Source organism: Danio rerio, chromosome 2 (genome assembly GCF_049306965.1).
Source record: "Danio rerio strain Tuebingen ecotype United States chromosome 2, GRCz12tu, whole genome shotgun sequence".
Classification (NCBI taxonomy): domain Eukaryota; kingdom Metazoa; phylum Chordata; class Actinopteri; order Cypriniformes; family Danionidae; genus Danio; species Danio rerio.
Window position 1 is genome coordinate 24,003,140 of NC_133177.1, and position 12,037 is coordinate 24,015,176.

Consider the following 12,037-nt stretch of genomic DNA (forward strand, 5'->3'; position numbering starts at 1 on the left):
AGTTTCACATCTACCTGTACTTTGCTGTCCTGTGTGGCTTTCTGCTCCTGAGTGACTGCTGCTGTAGATCTCTGCAGAGCTTCCTGAAGCTCAGTCTGCATATTTGTCATGCTCCTTTTCAGCTCCTTCACCTGTCAATCAGGCAAAACAAAAGGTTCCAATATTCAGAACTTTGCTTTTAAGAATAGCTGCCAAGTCACGCATGGTTAAAATTACTTTATGGACGCATGTACGCACAAAAAAAAAACAGTAAATACTTTTTTTTTTATTCAAAACAGTCTACTGGTTGTGTTGTTGAAAATGGTGTTGAATTTCTGAATATTTTCTAGGCTTTCTAAAAATAAAGAAGTTCTCAGGTAAAAGCAGAAGTGTTTTGTTACGGAAGATTTGTAACAATGAGTAAAGTAATTTGATCTGGCAAGGTCATCCCAACACAGTTTAAATACAATTATTTATTTTAATCATATAAATTCATAAATTAGTATATTTCCACCTGATTCCCCACCAAGAGAATCTCAGCTTTTTTTGGAACTTCCAACACTTGGCTAACCAAGGTCCTTCCTTTCAACCAAGTGTGGAAAGTCAGCAAAATTAACTTTTTATATCATCTAACAGACCAACCTTATGTTTGGCTTGAGGATATGCATGACTATATCTTTGAACAAAGGTTTAATGTGCACTCTTATTTGTTTTTCATATGCGTGTATGTGCTGCCATATATGTGTGTTTGTGTTACAACTGACAGTTCAAACATGTAGTCTATAAAGGATAACATGTAAAACAATGGTCTCAAACTCAAGTCCTGGAGGGCCACAGCTCTGCATAGTTTAGCCCCAACCCCCTCCAACTCACACCTGCCTAATAGTCTCTAGTAGTCTTGAACACCCTGATTAGTTGGATCAGCTGTGTTTGATTAGTGTTGGAACAAAACTGCGGTGCTGCGGGCTTCCAGGAATTGAGTTTGAGACCTATGATGTAAAAAGTGAATAATATATAGAAACTTCTTCCATAGTCGCCTTATACAAAACAAATGTTTTACAAATGTGTTAGTTGCCCTCACTCTACAAGTACTTTAAATTTGAATGGAAATATATAAACCAAATGAACCATTAATTACTACTATAAATTAATAATGAACAACACTTATGCAGCATTTATTAATCATAGTTCAACATTTACTAATGCATTACTAAAATTAATTAAAAGGTGTGTTTGCTAATATTAATGCACAGTAAGTGAAAGAACTAACAAGGAACAATAGCGTTTTCATTGACTAACGTTAACAAAGATAAATAAATACGGTTATAAATGTATTGTTCATGTTAGAAAATATATGAACTAACATTATTTATTCAAACCTTATCATAAAGTGTTACCACCCAAAAAAAAAAAATCTACATGCCACTTTTAGACCTGTATGACCAGAGTGACTCAAGATTTTTTGCCATCAACTTTTAACACCGTGGTGTGGCTAAATTACACAATTCAAATACTAACATGCTTCTCTCATTGGCACAAACTAAAATCTAAAGCAGACCAGATTCAGTTAATCTACATCACATGGGTCAGATGCTTAAAAAAAACTACTGTGATTTATATTCAGGCAAGTCGCAAACAACATGGACCTGCCATTCAAGTGCTCCTTACCCGTTCTTCAACACTATCCAAAGCTTTCATCTTCTCCTGCTGGAGCTCCAACTTCTCCTTCTCCGCTTCCATCAAACGGGCTTCCAGCTGCTGATTCAGCTCCCGAGCCATCTTCAGCTGGTTGTCAGTGGAGGTCCGTGCTTGCTCAGCCAACTGATAGAGGAATAATCTTTGAGCATGGTGGCTACTTAAATAGTGGTTTAGCTGTTTATAATGCTGGTTGTAAGGCAATAATGACCTGTTTCTCCTTGTTCACAGACTCCTCCAAGCTGAGCACCATAGATCTATACTGCTCTACATTGGTGGTGGTGTTCTTCAAGCGTTCTTTCAGGTCAGAGTTCTGTTCCTCGACCTGCTGTAGACGTGCACGAAGATCATCTGCCTCCTGTTGAGGAACGCTGGGAGCTGAAACTGGACATAACAAAAACAATATTACTTATACAGGACTGGAACTTATTTGACAGTCAATATTTCATTATTTTGTGTGTACCTCTGGGTAATGTCCTGACAGGCTGCTTAGGTGCTGCATTCTGATTCTCATTGTTGTTCAGTTGCTGTCTCAAAGAGGTCACCTGCTGTTCAGCAGATCTCAGCAGCTCTTTAGTCTTCTGGTGTAGTGCGGTCTGTGACTCCAGCTTCTTCTTAGCCTCCAACAGCTGAGTCTAGTCAATGAAAACAAGAAATTATTTCCGCAAGTCTTCTGGGTAGGCATGCATTTGTTAGCCAAAAATGCCCTTTTCAGATTTCAACCGAAAGAAAAAAATCATCACTGTGCTTATGAAATGCATTCATATCACAGTCAAAATAGATCAATAGTCCACTCTGTGGATATAACACTGAGCTACATGTATACTTGTATCTTCATGAACTGCTCGAGCTCACCAGAGCAGCAAATTCCACTCAAATAACGCACCGATGGGACATTTCTATGCACTTGTTCCTGCTGTTCACAACAGCGCTAGTGCTGTTATGGCAATGCTGATAAACTGACACTGTACAACTCGTTCAATTGCTGCTTCCAAAATCCTCGACTTCGAGGACGTACAACATTTAAATTAGAATTTACAACATGACTTTTAGAAAAGTATGTTCTATATGATATGAATGAAATTCAAACGCACTACATCTGCCATTTGTTATTATAACTTGCGTCAGTTTGACCCCTTCACTCGTATTAACAAATTCGCTCTCAGGGCCTAATGGGATAGTACAGCGTCCTTTAGATGCTGTGGTGTCTGGATGTTTAATGACATTAATTGTAAAAGATACAAAACTTTACTTAGATATTCGGATACTCGTATACTTGCAAAACCAGCTATAAGCAATGAAAAGAAACATAAGAGACGCTTTCGACAGAGTTCGAAGAGGTTAAGGATGACGTACTGCTGTGGGTCAGTTTTCTGCTGACCATAAAGGAAGAAATAATGACACTTCTAACCAACTATATCAACCGAAAAGCCTGGGAGCTTTATCTTCAGAGGAAGATATTCTTTGCCAGTTAGAAGCTATGGCCTTGGAGGACAAGACCCCTAAAAGCCTGAATGCTGATTTAATAGAAGAAGCACTTTGCTATGTTTTTATTCATGTGCATCACCCTAGAGAGTAACTACTCAGCTCTGGAAAACAAAGAGATGTCTTTGTATTTACATTTTTGAGATGTGCTCAAGTATAATCAAACACTGATTATTGCTTTGCTATGCTTTTACTCAGAACCAACAGACATTTTCTTCTCCATATTAACATTTGAGATATACTCAAGTATTGACCATTTCAATGTTGTGATGTCATTGGCCACTGCATATTTCTTGCTTGTTATCAAACTATTTAATAACTGTAACAAGAGGCAATTCAATCATAACTTGTTGTTAAAACAGCTTTCATAACATTATTTTTCAATTTGTGGCTCTTTTTGGATTCTCAGAAGCTATAGAAATGAAAAAAATGTAAAACAAGAAATGTGTTGGAACCATTGTTTTTGTTTACATGCCTCAAATTGGTCTATATCAAAATTTTGTTAAACTCATGTATATCAAAACATTGATGGCTTAAAACATGATATGCTTCAGGAGAATGTGAATGGCTTTCGAAGAGAGACTAAAGCCCTGCAGGAGAGGAATCAAAAGATGTCTGCCACCCATCAGAGACATGAGCAAATCATTCACACAATGACTCAAGACCTGAGGGAGGCCAATGAGAAACTGACCAAGGCTGAGGTCAGATAACATTCCATTAGCTTTTACAGTCACATCCCAGCCAACTTTATCAAAGCACGCTTTTTCACTTTGGATTTGTTCTTAAAGGGATAGTTGAACATACAAACCAGCAGCGCACTTAAACAGACTTCTGTATACCGTGTTCACACCAGACACGGAAATAGTCGCGTGAACATTTGAGGTTACTCGCTTCATTCGCGCGTCAAACCCTGCTTCATTCGCGCGTCAAACCCTGCTTCATTCGCGCGTCAAACCCTGCTTCATTCGCGCGTCAAACCCTGCTTCATTCGCGCGTCAAACCCTGCTTCATTCGCGCGTCAAACCCTGCTTCATTCGCGCGTCAAACCCTGCTTCATTCGCGCGTCAAACCCTGCTTCATTCGCGCGTCAAACCCTGCTTCATTCGCGCGTCAAACCCTGCTTCATTCGCGCGTCAAACCCTGCTTCATTCGCGCGTCAAACCCTGCTTCATTCGAGCGTCAAACCCTGCTTCATTCGCGCGTCAAACCCTGCTTCATTCGCGCGTCAAATTCACTTCAGAACAGACGCGGATTCGCGTGATGGGCAGGGCTTCTGTCTGCCCCGTGACTCTAACTTCATAGCTAAAGGGCTAACATGGATTTTATGAAGAAAATACCAGTGTTTATGTGCTTTATGTAGGATGATAAACAGCGTCGATACGTTTAGAGCCGTGTCTGAGTCCACTACATCCTTTCAGAGGTGCATCCAGCTCTTTAAGCTCATAGACTCCTCCAGAAACTGAACCTGGCTGATGGAGGTTTTCAGCGGTGCTTCTGACTGAGCCCAGCCCAGTTTAATGAACTTCTTGTCTGTGTCTGCTGGGGGATTTACTTGGGACACCGACAACAGGCGATACATCACAATCACGCTCCCACAAGAGCAAGCTCCTGATTGGTTAACGTGGCGCGAATGTCCGCTGAAGTTCAGATTTTCGAATGCGAGTGATTCGCGTGAAATGCACATTAAGCACGTCAAACACGCAAAACGCTCATTAGGCCATTTATTCTCAGTGGAGAATAAAGTAAACGGTTTTGTTCTTATATTCGTTTTATTCTTTTTTATTAATAAAAGTGTATTTTCCTTCATTTTCTTCCTGGAGTGGACATTAGCTTTATTCGCAGAACCCATCAAAAAACCTCATGATAAGTTATGAATCTAATTACTTCTTGAAAAACATTACAAAAGATGGTCCTAAACAAAACTATAGCTAAGAAATATAGTGAAGAGAGGATCTCGGTTCCTTTATTTAATTTGGGTATTAAATAAATGGCATAAAGCACAATGCGCAGTACAGAATCTCACCAGAAGTAGTAGGTCATCAGAGTACTTCTCATCTACCATTTTTCAAAAACTATGAATTTGGATAAACTTTCCAGCTCCCATTCAATTTTTAACATACTATATAGTATAGAATTATGCTCTTTCTGATGCAGCCCAAGTAGATCCAATTTTACTGGCTTTTTTGTTTTTATTTCAGCCTGGAATTTTAATTTCGGTGCATCCATATTTATGGGTGTTGACAGATTAATTAACCCTAAATGATTCATAATAAACGAAGGAGCTTACATCTTGGTTGCGTTCCAGTGCGTGTCTCTGTTCCACTTCTTGCTCCAGCCTCTTCTTTAACTGGATGATCTCCTTTTCCAGATGCTGGATTTGATTATTGTAGCGCTGTTTGGTCTCAGTTTCAGAGCGCTCCATGGTGAGCTATAACATGGAAAAAAATATATTAAAAGGAGAGTGCATGTAAAATTGAACATTACCTTAGCAATAACTCACTTTTAAGAATTATATTTTTCTTTTGAACACATAACACAACAAAAGTTGTGAAGTAATTTGGGAAAAAAAAGTCATTAATATCCATGGTAGGAACCAAAAGATTCTAGTGAAGACAATGGCTACTGTTCTGACTAAACATTTTTTAGTATTTCTTTCTTTGTGTTTAACTTAAAAGTGTAGAATGAGTAAATAATGACAGAGGGGGGGGGGTGGGGTGGGGGGGTCAACTATCCCTTTAAGAACAAAGCCAAAGTGAAAAAGCGTGCTTTGATAAAGTCGGCAGAGATGTGTATACCTGAATGGATTTGAGGTTGGTGAGCAGAAGGTTCTGGCTCCGCTGTTCAGTCAGGATAGACTCTTTCTCCTGGTTGAGTCTGTTTTCCACCTGCTTCAGAATGTCTCGTTCCTTACGGATGTTTTCAGCCCGCGACTGGCAGAAAGAAAACAAAACGATGCTAAATTCCAGATTAACTTAGAAAATTCATTAAAGCTAATGGAATGTTCTCTGACCTCGGACATGGTCAGTTTCTCATTGGCCTCCCTCAGGTCTTGAGTCATTGTGTGAATGATTTGCTCATGTCTCTGATGGGTGGCAGACATCTTTTGATTCCTCTCCCGCAGGGCTTCAGTCTCTCTTCGAAAGCCATTCACATTCTCCTGAAGCATATCATACCTGCCATAGAACCATTCAGAATTTAAGCATTCAGTCCATTGCAATTATTAGGATATGAACCAAACAAGCAATTTAAATGTATTAAATGATTATATATATTCACTAAATTCTATAATGTTATGTTATATATATATATATATATATTAAATATAAATAAAAATACATAAATACATTCAATATTATCACTACAAATGTTGTGCACCGATTACAAATCATTTTAAATAAGGTTACTAAAATCTAAATGTATTAAAATTGTCAATTTAATGAGATCCTTTATTTAATAAAGTTAATAAAAATATAATGATGTTGAATATACTAAACTTCTTCCTCAAGATTAACCTAAAGATTCTAAAACCGTTTCTTTAACAGCCCTCATATTTGTGCATGAAATATTGAACAAGAAATAAAAACATGTATAAATATATCAAAACATGAAGGGAAGACCTATTTGCAACAAACTGAAAATATGTAGCTGTCGCTAAATTACTATTTCTGGTCTGATGTTCTCACCGTTTAGAGGCAAACTCCAGCTGAGAGGACAGTTTGGCCTTTTGTGAGAGCAGGTCAGACACTTGACCACGAAGCCTCTCAATCTGCTCATTTAGAAGCTTGTCATTTTCGGCCTTCTCCTTTTTATATGTAGTAAAGGCATCATTTATCTACGAGAAGAAAAGATGAATTCAACCATTAATACAGAATGTTCAAATGAGTTTTGTGCTTCAGAGTCATTATTAAAATTAAAGCTTATTCTTCTTTTTATCATTCTAAATCCAAACATAAGATTTACACCCACAAAACACAAAAATGAAAGTCTATGAGAATAGTCATACATGGATGTTAGGAATACAATGACAACAAATTTAAAGAGACAGCTCACAAAAACTTAACATTCCATCATTTACTTAGCCCTTACTTTTTCCTTTTTTTTTTTTTTGAAGAAAGCTGGAGTCAATGTTTTCAATGTAAAGAAACTCAATGTTCTTAAACCACTTGAGGAAGAGTAAATGGTCCTTTTTTGCATTAACTAACATCTTGCTGGGAAGTTGAGCAACTGACCCAGGCTTTACATATTTCAAGATGACTTGAGCTGTGTCATTTAACATTAAATGTCAAGAAAACTGTTTTTATGTGCTTCTCCATAAGAAATAGGCCTGCAACAGACATATTTGAGGTGCTGATTAAAAATAAAGTTATTGAAGAAGTGAACAAATTTAAGTACCTTGGCATAACTCTAGACATTAATTTTAAATTTGATAGTCATGTTAATGTGTAAGAGGGTCAAGCCAAGTATAAACCGTTTTAGTTTCATTAAAAGATTTTTAACAATCAAACTGCAAAATTATACAAGCACACAATATTTGACTCGATATAAAAACAAGCAATTCAAATGATTGCCTTAAAGCCTCTGCGATGGCATTATGTGAGGTTTTTATGTAAACATAATATTTTTAGTTTTGATAGTTTTATTAAATTTAATTATTTTACAGTTTTTTTTTAAATGTTATCATGTTCCAATGCAGTTTTCTGATCTAATCAGTACGCATCAAACCTCTCACAAAGTCACATGAGCAAGTGCTAATAATGACTGTCTGGTATCAAGTTTTTTCTGTTAAGGGAACCAAATTGTAGAATGATTTACCCGTTAGCCCTAAATTGCAAAGTAATATAAATATTTTTAGTAGTTCTTAAAAATGGGTTAAAAACAATACAGCAGTGTTTGCACAAATAGTCTACTATGGGTTATTTGATCATGCAAGAATTAAAATGTCATGTATATGTATCCATATTATTTTATATGTCCAGCCCCCATGGACTGGAGAGCTAGCAAACCTGCTATAACATTTAAATGAATTTGGTTGTCCAGTGTAATTGTGATGTCCATGTCAAATAAATAAATAAATAAAATGTAGTCTTTGGATAAGCTTAATTTTTCTACTTAAAGTGAAGAACTTCAGTGAGACGATATGTCTAACCTGTTTAAGTGCTGCTTTAGACTGGGTTGCCTGGAAAGATTCTGCAGCAGCAGCCCTTAGTGGTGTGGATCTAGTGGCCATGGGTCCTGGCCTGCTGGGAGTAGTGGATTGAGATCCACCATCTGAACCTTAACACAATCACCAGCAAATGAGTTGCACTTCAGTTTACACTTGGATTATAGATTAGGAAAATAAAAGTGAAGCAATAATTTCTCACCCTGTGGTGGAAGCTCGACTCCGGCTGTCTGCAAAAGGATACGGTACATGTCTCTCTGGCGGATGGCACCCAGATAGCAAAATACACTCGGGCCAGTTCCGGCTAGATTGTCGCCTGCCGGAGACTAACCCCTCGGCCCAACTTCGGCTGCCGGACTCGGGCCGGATGCCTGTGGACTCACTGCCCGATTCCGGCCCGAATCAAGCGGGCCAGATGCGGCGGCCGTAAGCGAGCCGACGCTGTGCATCCGCGCCGGAATCGGCGCGAGGGTAATGTGCGCTGCGGCCCGGAGCTGGCGCGACTCCGTATTTATACACCTTATAAAACCTTTTGGTATTACATTGGTACTTGATATATGGTATTACAACCATTTGAATTTATATAACAGCAAACGCAGGCTATAATGTAAACACAAAGTGTAAGCACTGCGTTTAACCTTTGAATAAAGTGCAAACTGCATACATATTCTGTAACGAAAATAATCAGACAAATGACAAAATAAATAAATTTTAAACGTTTATTGATTGCATGAAAAAAATAGTACTAAAATTTTATAAATAATTTTGTAGTGCACAAGAATATCAATATAAAAACAACAATAAAACAACACAATAAAGACACACAGAAAGATTTAAACAAAAAATCTAAAAATTACACACAAACACAGATGTTTTTTAAAACAACCCTGTTTTCCCAATAGACTTGAATTAAAAATTTGTAAAAAACAGCTAAATTTTATATAAACCTAAATATAGAAACCAATTTAAGATATAGCAAGAAACATCTTAAAAATACCAATGACAATCCGTAAAATATCCAAGTCAAACTTGTAAAAAGTACTGCAGAATTCTGAAGAAACATCTTGAAACATTTTTTAATAAAACATTAAAATAATAATAAACAAACAAATATATATATATATATATATATATATATATATATATATATATATATATATATATATATATATAAATATATAAAAAATTGCAGAACAAAATCAATTGCACAAACAGCAAGACATGAGTGAGATGATTATAAATTTCATATATATACACGTCTTGTGCAATTTTATATTTATAATTTTATTTGTATTACGTTTATTAAAAATGTATCAAGATGTTTCTTCATAATTTGGCGCACACACATACATACCATACATATATACACACACACACATATATATATATATATATACATATACATATATATATATAAATGCAAATGATTTTAAAACTTCAGTCAGTCGTGCTAAAAAAGAAAAATAACAGATTAGTTTAAATCAACCTGTAGCTTATTCTCATACAACTTCTGTAAATACAACAGTGGGTTAGACACTGCTGATATTCTCTAGTTGATCTTTACTTTCTAGCTGCATTAAACCTTAACAAATTTAGTGATGTCTTCAATTCTTACAAAGACATCACGAGATGCAATAAGTTCTGTCTTGATCTCAAACTGCACTAGAACAAAGACTGTAAATGTTCATAGGTGTACTGCAGGAGTGTCCAAACTTTTTGGGCCGAGGGCCAGATGCAAAAAAACAAACGTTGTCGCGGGCCAAATTTTACATACATCACACAGACATATATATATGTCTGATATGACATGATATATATATATACAGTTGAAGTCAGAATTGTTAGCCCCCCTAAATTATTAGCCACCGTTTATTTTTTCCCCAATTTCTGTTAAACAGAGAGTTAAACATTTTTTCCACACATTTCTAAACATATTAGTTTTAGTAACTCATTTCTAATAACTGATTTATTTTATCTTTGCCATGATGACAGTAAATAATATTTGACTAGATATTTAAGACACTTCTATACAGCTTAAAGTGACATTTAAAGGCTTAACTAGGTTAATCAAGTTAACTAGTCAAGTTAAGGTAATTAGGCAAGTTATTTTATAACAATGGTTTGTTCTGAAGACTTAAGGGGCTAATAATTTTGACCTTAAAATGGTTCATAAAAAAATTTAACCGCTTTTTATTCTAGCCGAAATAAAACACAAGTCTTTCTCCAAAAGAAAAAATATTATCAGACATACTGTAAAAATGTTCTTGCTCTGTTAAACATCATTTGGGAAATATTTAAAAAAGAAGAAATAAATCAATGAGGGGCTAATAATTCGGACTTCAACTGTGTGTAGATAGACAGACAGACACAGACAGATAGATAGATAGATCATAACAAGAACTGCTGCTTAATTGAATGCATGTAATAGCGACACCCGGTGGTTATTTATTGAATTACGTTCATTTTTGTATAGCGGGCCAGATTCTATTGATATTTATAAAAAGCCTCGCGGGCCGCAGATGGCCGTAGTTTGGACACGGCTGGTGTACTGGAATGTACAGTATCTGTGCATCTTGATGGTGGTCTTAAGATTTCTGCCATAGTCATTGATGGTGATGGTACCTGTGGTGCTGCATTGATTTCTGAAATCTTCATACCTGCCTTTTATTCAGCCTCTTTGTTCCAAGTAATTTTTCTTCATCATGGTATAGATGTGTCTATACTGTCCCTTAATCAGATACATTTACAAAACAAAACATCACTTTAGTATAGTGCCAGGGCAAAACTCACAGGTTGTAATAGATCAATGACATAATGTTGACAGTATGTGTTTAAAATAATTGCAAACAAACCTGTTCTGTCTTTAGATGTATGACAGGCGATCATCATCCTCATCCGTCTACCAGTCAGAAATCACAGTTGCGTGTGGATGTTTGAGTCGAGCTTCCTCATATGCATCTATAATAAAACATCACATTGTTGTTAACCTCCCGTAAAGAAAAGTTCAAACCCTGAAATACTATCAAAGTTAATTAATGCATATAATACCTATAGTGTAAATAATCAGTACACAGAAGGTTGCACAAGATTTATTCGGAGATTCATGCAGAGTGACAGCCTTATGAATCTGAGACATAGATTTGTAAGATGGCCAAGCACATGCATTATTCTGTACCCATGAAGATTAACCTACCATTGTGAAAAATGTTTGATGATAGCCAATAACAATAAACCATTTCAGCTGTTTGTGAAGCAATTAGTAATGTAATGTCTGAAAAGCTCAATCTATGTTGAAAATGTATCAGCAGTTTACAGCTTATAATGGACTTTTAGCACACAACTACAGCATGCCTATTCACGTTCAAAAGAGTGTGCCATTGACTTCTTTGGTCGTGATGTGCTGCAAAATGATCTCACTAACCTTTGTTAAACAAGAACAATGAGACTTAACCAACAAATATTGTTACCCATTCATTTAAATCAGAATTTATCACTGTCAATAACATAAAAAACAAAAAAAAACATCAAACTCTGCTTTAAGACGTTCAGTTTTACATTAACTGACCATTACAGCTTGAACAAAAGATATAATTGATTCACATAGGCTAACACATATGAATTAAAGTGCATAGTAATATATTTCTCTTGGATAATTTAAAGAGAATAGTAAACAGTCGAGTTTCGATCATTTTCATGACTAACTGCATAAACAAGATA